A 12,273-nucleotide genomic window follows, 5' to 3' on the forward strand; every position below is an offset into this window, starting at 1 on the left:
CTCAAAATATGATAATTTTAAGCCTCTGGTACAATAGTTTAACATTTCCCATCTGGCACTGCTGCCTAACAAGCTTTAGGTTTAGCTTTTGGTTACCTAGGCTATATGGCATGCTGAAGTGGTGTGCTGTGCAAAGGGCTATAGTTATAGTGATATTCTAAAGAGTTTGGAATCTTGTTTAGCATTTACAAAGCCAAAGATTAAAGAGAAAAGTGTGTAATTATCTGCTCAAACATAACCTGCAAACATTAGCATATCTGGCTAAAAGCTTACTGTGGAAATAACCCATTGCTTTTGCTTGAGTCATGTCTGTCAGTCAGCATGACTTATAGTAAAAAATGCTATAATTATTAGAACAAGACCCAGGTTAAAAAAAAATCCTATACTGACAGCAGTATGTTCCCATGTTTCTCTGGTCAGAGGTGACATGATTTTGCATGCAAGCACAATAATTAGGTTTAAGATTTAAGACAGGGCTGAAAACAAAAGTGTCTTCGTTTGTGTTGCATTCATCATCACCAGCCAACCAACCCCTTACAAAACTGGCTTCTTGAAGACTTGAAATAGATCCCTCCTTGTTGACATTTCAGTGTGTGCCTCATCCTCTTGGGATGATCTCAAGGAAATGGGAAGAGATCCATAGCTGTGCATCACAAGCACCATTTGTAGAGAGCACTATTTTTAGCAAACAGATTTTTGCAGTACCGCCACATTGCATCCATAAGGAGCAAGGCTTAGGGACCGTATCACTGCAACCCCAAAAACAGCCTGTGTGATGATAGATGAAGAGGAACTGCTTCTCTCTTGGGAGAGTGGGTGTCCTACAACAAGTTCAAAGGAAAACGCTTTGTTAAGGCTCTGTGTTACATTTACTCCATGTGCAAAAATGCATATGACAATAACAAAATGATAAGACATATACCCCAAAGGCCCTTCTAACTTTGTCAGTTTAGGCACAAATGCAAACTGAAACCTATAATCCTGGTCAGAAAAAGACCAAAACCATATGTTACAAAAAATTAAAAAAAAAGTTATTTAGCTGCTATTTAACTAAGAAGAGATATGTTTCAGGATGTGAATGGACTTCCAGAAAAAGGAATTTTAATACTCCAGCAGAGAATAAAATAGCAAAAACCTGGAAGGGGAGAGTAACATAGTGAATTTGTCAGAGATACAGTGGCACCTCCTCCATTCTGCACTTAGACCCTTATCTCTTCCTTTCAGCTTCCATTCAATAGTAACACAGCATGAAATCTCTCATTTTGAAATCCAATGCCCCTTTTCCCATCTTTGAAAAACAGATCCGCTTTGGATGGCCTTTCGCCTGGCACTTAGCACGATCTGAATTCTAATACCCAAATGAAAAAATCAATGAATCTGTTCTTGTATATCAAATATGCACAACGACACGGCATTGCCTTGGCCTGGCCTGGTCTGGCCTAGGTGACCTTGATGGCCTATCCCACAGAACCACCTGAACGCAGCTGTTGCTACTCTGCTTTCCTTACAGATCAATAGCCTCAGATCCTGGCCCTGGCCTTACAGTCTTTATAGACGGTCGATAACCAACATCCTCCTCTAGGATGCAAAGCAACATTAAATCTTCAATCAAAAAACATCACTGCCACCGCTAACTGCCCTCAATTATCTGGCAGGGTTGCCTGCAGGCCTTACATTTCCCACAAAGGCTTTCTTTAGCATAAGACTGACAGCATGATTACTGCCCTTGTATTAGAAAATTACTGCAAAGCCTGAGAGTGGGAGAATTACCCTGCTTATCAGATATTAGGCGCCCCCAGAAAATTGAAATGTGTTATTCACACATGGAATAATAGAGGCATGATATAAAGCCAAGCAAACAGGATTTCATTTTTCATACAATGAATATGAGGATTAGACTACAAGGTTTGGAGAGAGACTGGAATTAACTTGTGTTGTAATGTTATAAATGTGAGGTGAGATTGTTATTGTAGCAACGTGGAAGATGTCTGGAGTTATACATCAAGGCAGGAGCACAATCATTTCTGCTAAGCTTGACATTCGGAATAGAAAGATGAAACATGCAATTTATCTGTTTCTTCTGAAGAAATACCCAGACGCTTACTGGGAGAGGTCTTGTTGCCCGCAGCAGGGCACCATAAATATCTAAGACCAACATGTTTTTCTGCTCACTCATCTGATTTTAGATGACTGACATCTCAGGATGTGAATATAAATGTGGTGGACTAACTGGGAGACTTAAGATCTTTCTCCTGACAATTACATCTTTGTTATTTGTATGTTTGTTTATCATGACACCCCATGGCAAAAAAAGGTATTCCCATGACTATGCTACTATATTTATGTAAAAGGACAGATATTGATGATGTGCAAATGCTTTTGGCTCACTAAAAATCTTACAGTGGCTGAAACTGGTTTGCCCAGAATATACTTGCATGAATTATTGTTTTATAAATGGGAAGATGGCTTAGTCACAGCAAAACATTTGCGTTAAAACCCTGGGGCCCAGTTTTCCCATTAGTGTCACATCATTTATTTATTTGTTAAAAACATATTGCATGGACCTTTATGACTGTTAACAGGCTCAATCTCTCCCTTTTAAGCCACATTGTGCTCAGAGCTTTGCTTATACTAAACCTACACACTGTGCTTATTCATGCGGAGCCTGCAGGGACGTAGTTTGAGAAATAGGAGCCAATTTACAGCCCTAGAGCACATTTGGGGTCTTACTCTAGCCTGATTCTGCCAAGTCTAAAACGTAGAAATACCAGTGAAACATATTATAAATAAGTCCAGAGGAAAAAATGACAAAATCACAGTGAATGTCATCACCATCACCCCTTGCAGAAAAGTGGGAGCGATAGCCTGCATGGTGGGACTTCCCCGATGCAATACACACATACGGACACAACACAGGCTCACTAAGGACGTACAAAACATGCACATTAAGTCTGTGGGCCTCCCATCACCTTACATTATATCCCCCACTTCACCGTTTTTATGCCTTAGCCATTATCATCAAATCATCAAATTTTGTCTTTTAAACATTTAATTTGACCGTGCCATTACCATGCTGTCCTCTACTTCAAACATAGGGAGTCTGTGCAGAGAAAAATATAAAAGGACAGTTTCCCCAAATCAAAAAAAAACATTTTCACTTACTTCTGGTGGTATTACTGTAAGTCATGCATGAGTTTTTGTTTGATCCTATCCTGGCTTTGAGATATCGGTCTCTGAGTTTTCTGCTGCCACAACAAAGGTGAATAAAGTTTTTGTTTGTGTTGCTTAAAACAGTAAAAAAAATAATGTTTAAAAATACAACAGAAACTCTTCCCAAAAACAGTGTCCGTTTCAAAACCTTAGATGTGTGAAAAAAATGATAATATACAGTTCACTCAGTTGGCAGTTTATAACGAGCTGAATCTAATACAAGCAATGCAATATATTTTGTCCACACAGCGAGGGTAAACTAAATTAAAAACACCTCACAGTATAATAACAACATGTAACTCAAGAAGGTAGGATTTATTGCAGGCCGGGCAACTGAGTCTCTTTATTCATTTATGAATACAGACTTGAGGACCAAAAACTATAGTTGTCTTCCTTCAAATTGGGCCCTGTTGACAGAAGGCTTGTCCTCACCATTAAGAGGTACACACACACAAACACACACATACACACACACACACACACACACACACACACACACACACACATAGCCTATAAATACTGCCATAACAGGTGTCAGTCAATAGTGCTGACTTCGGCAGGCATTGAGTCCATAGTGAGTCTACTCTTACACTCCTTTGGCGCCCTATCTCAGCTATCAGCTCACTGCTCTGGCGCCAGCACTAAGGTAGAGCAACAAACACACAATCATTAATTTCCGTAGACAACCGCTGTCAGCAGTACAATTGTATCATCTGTGCAGCTCTACACATTCTTGGATCCTCTGGATCCAGATTTGTGCACTGCACAAAATAACGGTTCTGGATCCGGGTGCAAAGCTCCTAAATAGGCGAAACAAGTGAGGGAGAGCGCGAACTGGGCACCTACCCATGCTCACCTGGGTTACCCCTGGGAAATAGAGTCCACCGGTGGTGAAGAAAGGGAGAAAAATGGGGGTGCAATAGAGAGGCCACTCCACTGCCTTGTTATGAGGTCAGTCAAGTGAACTTGAAGCTCCACAGAATTTGTGCAGGTGTACTTAATGTTTTTTTTTAAAGGTTTCCTCTTGGCAGCTGTAGGAAAGCTGATTTACAGCCATAGTGTCTTCCACTCGTCATTTTCCCCCTCATTACCTTATCCCTTTCTCAAGGACTGCTCTGGAGAATATACAGGCTGAGTTAAGCTGTTCTGACCGAAAATCCCATTGCTCATAAATCACCTCCAAGGGCTACTGATCAGCACTGCTACACCACAGCGTAATGTAAAGGAGCTCACGGGTGTGTGCTGCAGAGCAGGGCAGCGGCTATTATAAATCAAAGGCAGAGTATAGAGTATAATGCAAAGGATAAAATACTGTAGAACATTGTATCGTAAATTTGGAAAATAATCACAGATTGTCTGTGAGCTGTGATATCAGACAATGAATACAGCAGGACAGGTAAACAGTTATGATGTTATGGGACAGTGGACAAGGACTTACCCTTCTTATGTCTGCAGGGAGGCTGAAATTATGGCAAGTTTGTTATACAGTAGAGAAAATGAAAATTTCACTTTTCTGTTTCTGTCAGCCAGATTTTGTACTGTCAAAATTGCTGTTCTCAGCTAATGTGTCGGCCTATTAAAAAATCAGTTGGGGAACATTGTCTTAATTCTTCTCAACATTTTCCCAGCGCTGTGCAATTAGAATTGCATGCCCGGACCATACCTTGAGGTGTCGTTGCTTTATAAAACATCCTCAAATAGCTTCAGAGCACTTTTCCTTGTATGTGTAACCCTTTTTAGCATATAAGCGAGCTGTTAATTTATTTCATGCCTTTTAACGAGGGCCTAGGGAGAAACCTTGCTCTGAAAGCATTACAGAGCTATTACTGTATAACCAAGTAATCGCAGTATTAAATTTGAGCGTTTAGTTTGACTCCAAGGCGATAAAGAGGCTTCAGGTTTAATAAAACAAATCTGAGCTTAAAACCGATTTATATTAGAGCAAATCAGTCTCTCTACTGGGAGGTGACTATTATATGACACACAGGAAGATTCTCTGTTTCTGACACAAATCTTTGAATGCAATCCAATCTATTTTCAGTGGTAATCTGTTGTTTTAAAGGATGGTGGGGTAAAGCACTACACAACAGAAGCTGCATATTAATGCCAAATACATTTATTATTAAACAGAATTCTTTTTTTCTGGGGAAGTAATTATCTCATTGTCATCTTCCAGTGCAGGAATGCAGCATGTATTTTTGAGGGGTGGCATTGAGTATTTTTTTTTTTTACAAAGCATTATGCATGTAAGAAATCCCTCATGTTACCCATGGAGTACCAGATTAATCCTCCCAGAGATTAAATGCAGCACACAGATGGTGGGCATGTTGCATCCACATCAGCTGACCTAATACTATTGTCCTGTAATATCAACAGTGCACTAAACATATCTGCACAGATTACTTAAAACATAGTAGGCCTGAAAACATGAAATTCAGGGAAAAAGTGCTGCACATGAATATTCTAGTGGTTGTTTTGGTGAGTTAAAATAAAGCATTAACATTCCCGATACAGATTATGGCAGAAATAAAAACAACAATGATCATAGCCAAATAGATAGATAGAGATATGGTGTGTAAACTAAAATAGAGACTGTGGAAATAAAGAAATATCATTTAACATAGACTCTTACAAACAATTGCTTTTTAGAGGTCATGCCACTTATACTTACACTTGGTGGGTATTTTATAGACTGGTTTTAGTATTTTTTGAATAAATTTGACTAAATCTGAAGCCAACTAAGAATAAAGGGTTCAGTATTCCCCCACCTGAATTTTAAGCTGTACTTCTGCACAGTAGTGCTTTAAGCAGTACCATTGTCCCCGGTATGATGATGACAAATAGTAATAAACACATATTACAGCTGAAGTTAATGGAATAGTTTGGTAATAAGCCAAAGTATTGGAAACATTTAACTTTTGCTCTGACGGTGGCACAAAATACAGTTCATCGTGAGGGAAACGTTTGGAGAGTGTTTGTACAATATTTCGAAACAATCCATCCAACAGTTGTGGAGACATTTCACTCATACTGTAGCCGTAAATGTCAACCTGCTGTTGGTGGTAGAGGAAAGGTCAGAGGATCGCCAAAGTCATTAGGACACATGTCATAAGACTTTTTGTACAAAATTGTGAAAATCCATCCAGTAAATGTCCAAATATTTCACAGGATTAGTAAAAGCTTTGACTTGCTGATGGCAGAACAGCAAAAGTCAGTAAGGTACATCCTCTGGAGACCAAGAACGTCAAAAATTTAAATCCAGATATTTTCAGTCTAAAGTGGTGGACATCATTTCCATCCTCAGAGCTATGCCACGAGCATGGCTAAAAAATACTATACAATATTTAAAATAAAAGTTTACTGACTGTATGGGATAGTAAGGTTGTGATGGGGACTTAGATTCCTTTTTTTTAATTATATTTTGGACATTTTTAGGCCTTTATTGACAGGACAGCTGAAGAAATGAAAGGGGTGTGAGAGGGGTGAATGACATGCAGCAAAGGGCTGCAGGTCGGAGTTGAACCTGGGCCCACTGCATCGAAGAACAAACCTCTATATATGGGCGCCTGCTCTACTAACTGAGCTATCCAGGTGCCCAAGGGGATTTAGATTCCTGACCTAAAAGTATTTCTGAAAACTTGTAATAGTATTTTGTACTGTGGTCTATTTGACTTGTGTAGTGTTCATGCTAATATAGTGCAACAATGTAGGGCGAGTAAATGGCTGTTTGTGAGTGTAAAAGTGGAAACAACACACAGCTGAGCAGATGCTGTTTCTCTTGTAGCAATGAAAGTGTTAAGACCCCTGCACTTTCATTAATCTCTATTGGCCTTTGTCACCACTTAGAAAGAAAGGCGAGATTACTCCCATCCCCAGCCTCAGACTTTCATTTAGCCACATGCTTCAAGCCATTATTCAGCCATCATAGGAAAGCCACAAAACAAATGATATTTACCTCAAAGGCCATATTACCTCAGGGGGAGAGAGGGATACGAAGCTAGGAAGCCAAGACACTGGAAAAGGAAGTGGGGTATAAACAAGAGTTTGAAACTCATCATGGAGCTGCAGTGCATTCACTTCCTCTGCCAGTGTCAGGCTGTCATCTGTCATCTGAGAACATGACAAATGGCTGAAATGAGCTGGAGAAGGATTTGACACAGATGTCTGACATCACCATCTAATCCTTCACTACACGCTAGAAAAGGCCACGATGGGATGGATTTGATTGCCATGGTAACAAACTCAAAAATAATCCTGCAGACCCTGAAAGCCTGGGTGATTGGGTTTGATTTTGATTGTGGTATTACACAACGGCCTGCTTCTACACCAAAGAATGACTGATTTCCAAATTAGGGCACTGGTAATTAGTCACCCTCATGAAGACGAGGTCTGTCACAGTGTATCGCACAATCAAAGAGCTTACTTGTGTGGTTTGAACCTACAAGCTTCTTACAAAGCTGAACCAAAGCCTCAAAAGTAACAGTGATTATTGTAAATCTGTAGTACAGCTCTGTCTTTCATTTGTTTTAATGCCTCAGACATACAGTCGCTTTTTAAAGTTACAACTGGTCGGGCTCAAGAAAGTGAAGTCAAGGTGAGAGAAGGAGGAAGGTCAAGTGTGTTAAGGATGGGGTGCAGGCGCTAGGTGAATGAGCTGCTCTGCATGAGTGTGTGTGTGTGTGTGTGTGTGTGTGTGTGTGTGTGTGTGTGTGTGTGTGTGTGTGTGTGTGTGTGTGTGTGTGTGTGTAATAAATCCACAGTTTGGGTGCCAGCCATGAGTCAGGGACAGGTCTGCTGAGTGATTAACTTTAGATAAAGGAGACTACAGACCTGGCCAAGCAGGATCAGAGATCCTCGAAGAAATAGAGACGAGACCTACATACAGGACGAAGAACACCTTATTCCACAGGATCTTTCTTAGGAAAAAAAAACACATGGAGTGTTTTAGAAATCCATGTTTCAGTCTTGTGCTAGATATACTTTGCAGAACTGCTGCTAAAACACTCAAATCATCATAGAAAGTGAGTATGATAAAACAGTACTGCTGTTACTGCTGCTGTGTCGGTTTGTCTGTGTGTGTGCGTAAAGTGTGTGTGTGTGTGTGTGTGTGTGTGTGTGTGTGTGTGTGTGTGTGAGAGAGCCTGGAGCATATTCAAAACTCCTCCAAGGGACTGGTGACATTTCTCAGTTTTGTGCGCAATACTGATTTAGTACTGGTTTAACAGGAGTTGTGATCTGGCCTCTAGATGGCATTCACCTTAATCACTTCTGACACACTTTTCATCACTGCCATGACTGCATCCACTGTCTATCGAAGAATGTCACAGGATAGTGATGCTTGACTAACAGAAGAACTTTACTAGTATTTTAAAATTTTCAACTTATATTTTCACATATATATTTACCTTTTCTTGCATAATTTTTCCAATCACCCAATGTAGGTTGGCCTAACAAGTAATGTCCTGAGTAATAATTTGGTTGGAGTGCTGTATCACAGATGTGTTTTGTAATGGACTTGCTTGAATAACGACGAGGCAGAAAGAGAAAGGAAGAGGTTGCATAACTTCTTTTGAATGCTCCCAGTCTTTTCTCCAAAATTGATACCAAGCAAACAGTGTGACACATGTATCTGCCTACTGAATGGGAATTAGACACACATAGGCGCACATCAAAGGGTGACTGAGGGGGTTTGTTCCACAGGAGATGAGTGAAATAAACTTGGCCAGTCATTTCATCAGTGAATTACTTTCATCATCCGCACACATACAGCAGGCCATAATAATCATGTTACTGTGTTTACTTTGTGAAAGAGAATTTGCCTGTTCACAGAGTCTGGAGGGACGATAAAAAGAGGCTACTTTCTTATTCATAGGCCATGCAGCATACATGCGTACAGGCCTGCTTGATTTTTGTCCTTAAAGGAAAAGAGCCAAATCTTTGTCTGCAATGCTGCTTCACCTTTGAATTGATGCTTTGCTGAATTACAAGTACAAAAGCTTTTTGGTGTGTTGTTCGACCTGAAAGACAACACCAACAAAGAGTGTTGCAGAGTCCCAATCCCATTTGTTCCTCTTGACATAAATCTTTAAAAATGGGTCACACATGTATAGTTTTAATACTTTTTAAAGTGTAATTTCTTAAACAGCTGGGTATTGTAGGTTTTAGCAAACGTTACTCAAACAAAAAAAAGTGTATTTGCTGGGGACTATTTTCAGCGAGGATTAATACACATTTGGTGCCTATGAAAATATAATACAGCAAATTATGTCCACATTGGACAATTCTGCACCTCAAAATGTACATCCAATGCCAACATTCAGTACCAATGCAGGAAGTAGTGTGCCCTTTAGCGAGGCGAAAGGAAGGATCTGGTCGCATGAAGGAGACTGGAGTTTAATCAGAAAGATGATATTTCCTTCATCTTAGTGTTGTAGTTGCTAACCCTAACCATACCATAACCATATTTAATTTGCAATAACCACAATATTTCCCTAATATGAACCACACTGTATTTTGCAAAAAGCAAGCACTTTAAGTTTTAAAGGTTGGTATTAATATAAATTGATATGGTTGGAATGGACATGTCACCAATTTAATGCGGCAATGGTGAGTAGTTTTTAAACAACAGAGGATCAAGCTCAGTCTTTGGCTACACAGGCAACACTTTTACACTGTTGTGCCAAAACAATATATATAAATAGACAATGCAAAAATGACCATTGTCAGATATCAGATGTCTGTTGAGATTGGGCCTTCCTATTATAAAGCAGGAAAAGAGTACAAAGATATGGCTCCAACTCCATTTTTCTAGGATCCTTTTCAAACACACTTTTTTATATTAATATGCTTTTTTACCAACATATCTTCTTCATTTGGAATAAATATAAACTTCTGTGTGCTTCTCAAATAATTGGATGCAAGACTCATGGGAGAGCGACTTCACATTTTTAGACTGCGCCACAGTGTTCTAGTTTCCCATCAGGTTGGATAATGGACCATAGTGAGGAGAAGCAGTGTCCTGTTGCAGGTCTTTCATGCCAGCACAGGACTGGCCAGACACACAAGGCCTGATTCAGGGACTAAGAAAGTAGAAAAAAGAGAGAGAGGGGTTACAGCCCCTCTGCGAGAGGGAGGAGAGCAAGAGGCCTGAAAGAGGAAAGAGGGGAGACGCAAAGGCAGTCCCAAAGGCAGTGAAGAGGCAGCTGACTCAGAGGTGTGCATTCCTATTTTTAGTTTCCCTCATGCACATCTCCAACTAAAACAGCTGCTAGAGCATTTGCACACCAAAAGACTTCGGCACTATTGTTCCTGCAACAGAAAAGCTTAAACTTGACACTGGCTCAGGTGTTTTAGCTCAAAGCTGAGGACCCGCCCCTCAGCACTGCTTCCCTCAGGTTGTGTTTTTAGTTGAGTTACTTTTACACACGAACACAAAGGTGAGGTCTAGCATAAAGTCACATGACTGCTGCTGATGTGTACTGCCTGCAGTCTGACAAGTAAGACAGCTGTAGATAGTATAGGCCCTATGGGAGTAATGTATGAAGGGACACAACGGGTCACACGGTCAAAGAGGTCACAATGGCATGATGGGCTGAGATGTCACTCTGGTGTCTTCTGGAAAAGGAGAAATGCATATAGTTTATTTTGTAGGCTGCAGAGAAATGAGAGAATAGCATATTTATTTTCCTAAAGAAACACTGAGACAATGTTATGGTTACAAAATATTTAATTCATGAAATGCTTTAGGAAACCTCAAAATATATCCCCATAATGTCTCCAAACTAAACAGGAACACCTACTATTGAAAAAAAAAAGCATTTGTGTTGTTACCAACAGAACGGATGCGTCTGGTGCATATTTAAAAAATGAATGAAAATGTCCCTGAGCCAAACCTCATTCAGAAAATGACTGAAACAATGTCAGAACTGCGATAATAAGCTCCTCCATACGTAGGTAGGGGAGCAACTTAGTGTGCTACCCAGGAGTAAGGTTGTTTCATTTATTTATCAAACATGAAATATTTATAGGTTTCAGTGTGCTGGCAGAGGAGGCTCAGGCAGAACAAACTGTGGGTGGAAGAATCGCAAAGTTGCTTTATGGATGGATGTTAATGACAGCATCTGGTGGAGGCTGCCTGCTGCTCTGGATACATTTTTGTCCTAAATTACATTTAAAAGGCTTTCAGCCAGTCATGACTGAATCAGTTGACCTTGAGTGACAACACACTGCAGGCCATTAACATACCACTCTTTTGTCAGCTGGACTTTGTCAGACAATGGGAGTGGACACCTTACCTGTATAAAAGGTCAGGCGTCTGTATATTCACACACACGGTTATCCAGTAAACTTCAGCTGTTCCTGTTAAACCAGTTTGACTGGAGTTTCCTCCAAACACAAAAACACACAAGGCCCCACCTCACCTGTCTACTTTGTGAGAGAAAGTTGACTTTAATTGACGCTCAACACATCTTTCAGAAAAGAAAGACAAACAACAATAATAAGTCACGTAATCAGTACCTGGGAACTGCTGCAACTAAGTTTTGGGTGAAGGATTAGTTCCCTCTGAAAGAGAGAAGTTAATTACGTGGCTTTGATGCACCTAAAGTGCTGTTCAATTTGTGGTTAATCCTCATCAAACTGCTGCACAAGGATTATGCACTTTGACTGACACCTTGTTCAAATTAAACTGCAGAAACACATCCTCATACACTTTAAAGCAAATCTGCACATATAGTCAAATGAGCAAACACAGCCCCAAACATAGAGGTAAAGAGACCCGAAAAAGGGGGAAAGGCAATGCTGAGACAGATCACATTCAAAGAGTAAGCAGCACTCTCAGATTATTTCAATAAAACATGAAAGCTGGAGAAGCAGTTTGTGACGAGCCATGATATTCGGAGAGATAGCACACCGAGCTCAGAGCAATCCCTGGGGAGACCCTTCCCTCTTCATCAGATAGACTGTGTATCCGAACCATCAAACATGGATCATCATCCCTCAACATCGGAGGCTCCTCAGTGGAGGTCAGACTGACCGTCGGGGCTGTGGGAAGATGTTAAGCAC

The sequence above is a fragment of the Sander vitreus genome, chromosome 10, assembly GCF_031162955.1.
Source record: "Sander vitreus isolate 19-12246 chromosome 10, sanVit1, whole genome shotgun sequence".
Lineage (NCBI taxonomy): Eukaryota > Metazoa > Chordata > Actinopteri > Perciformes > Percidae > Sander > Sander vitreus.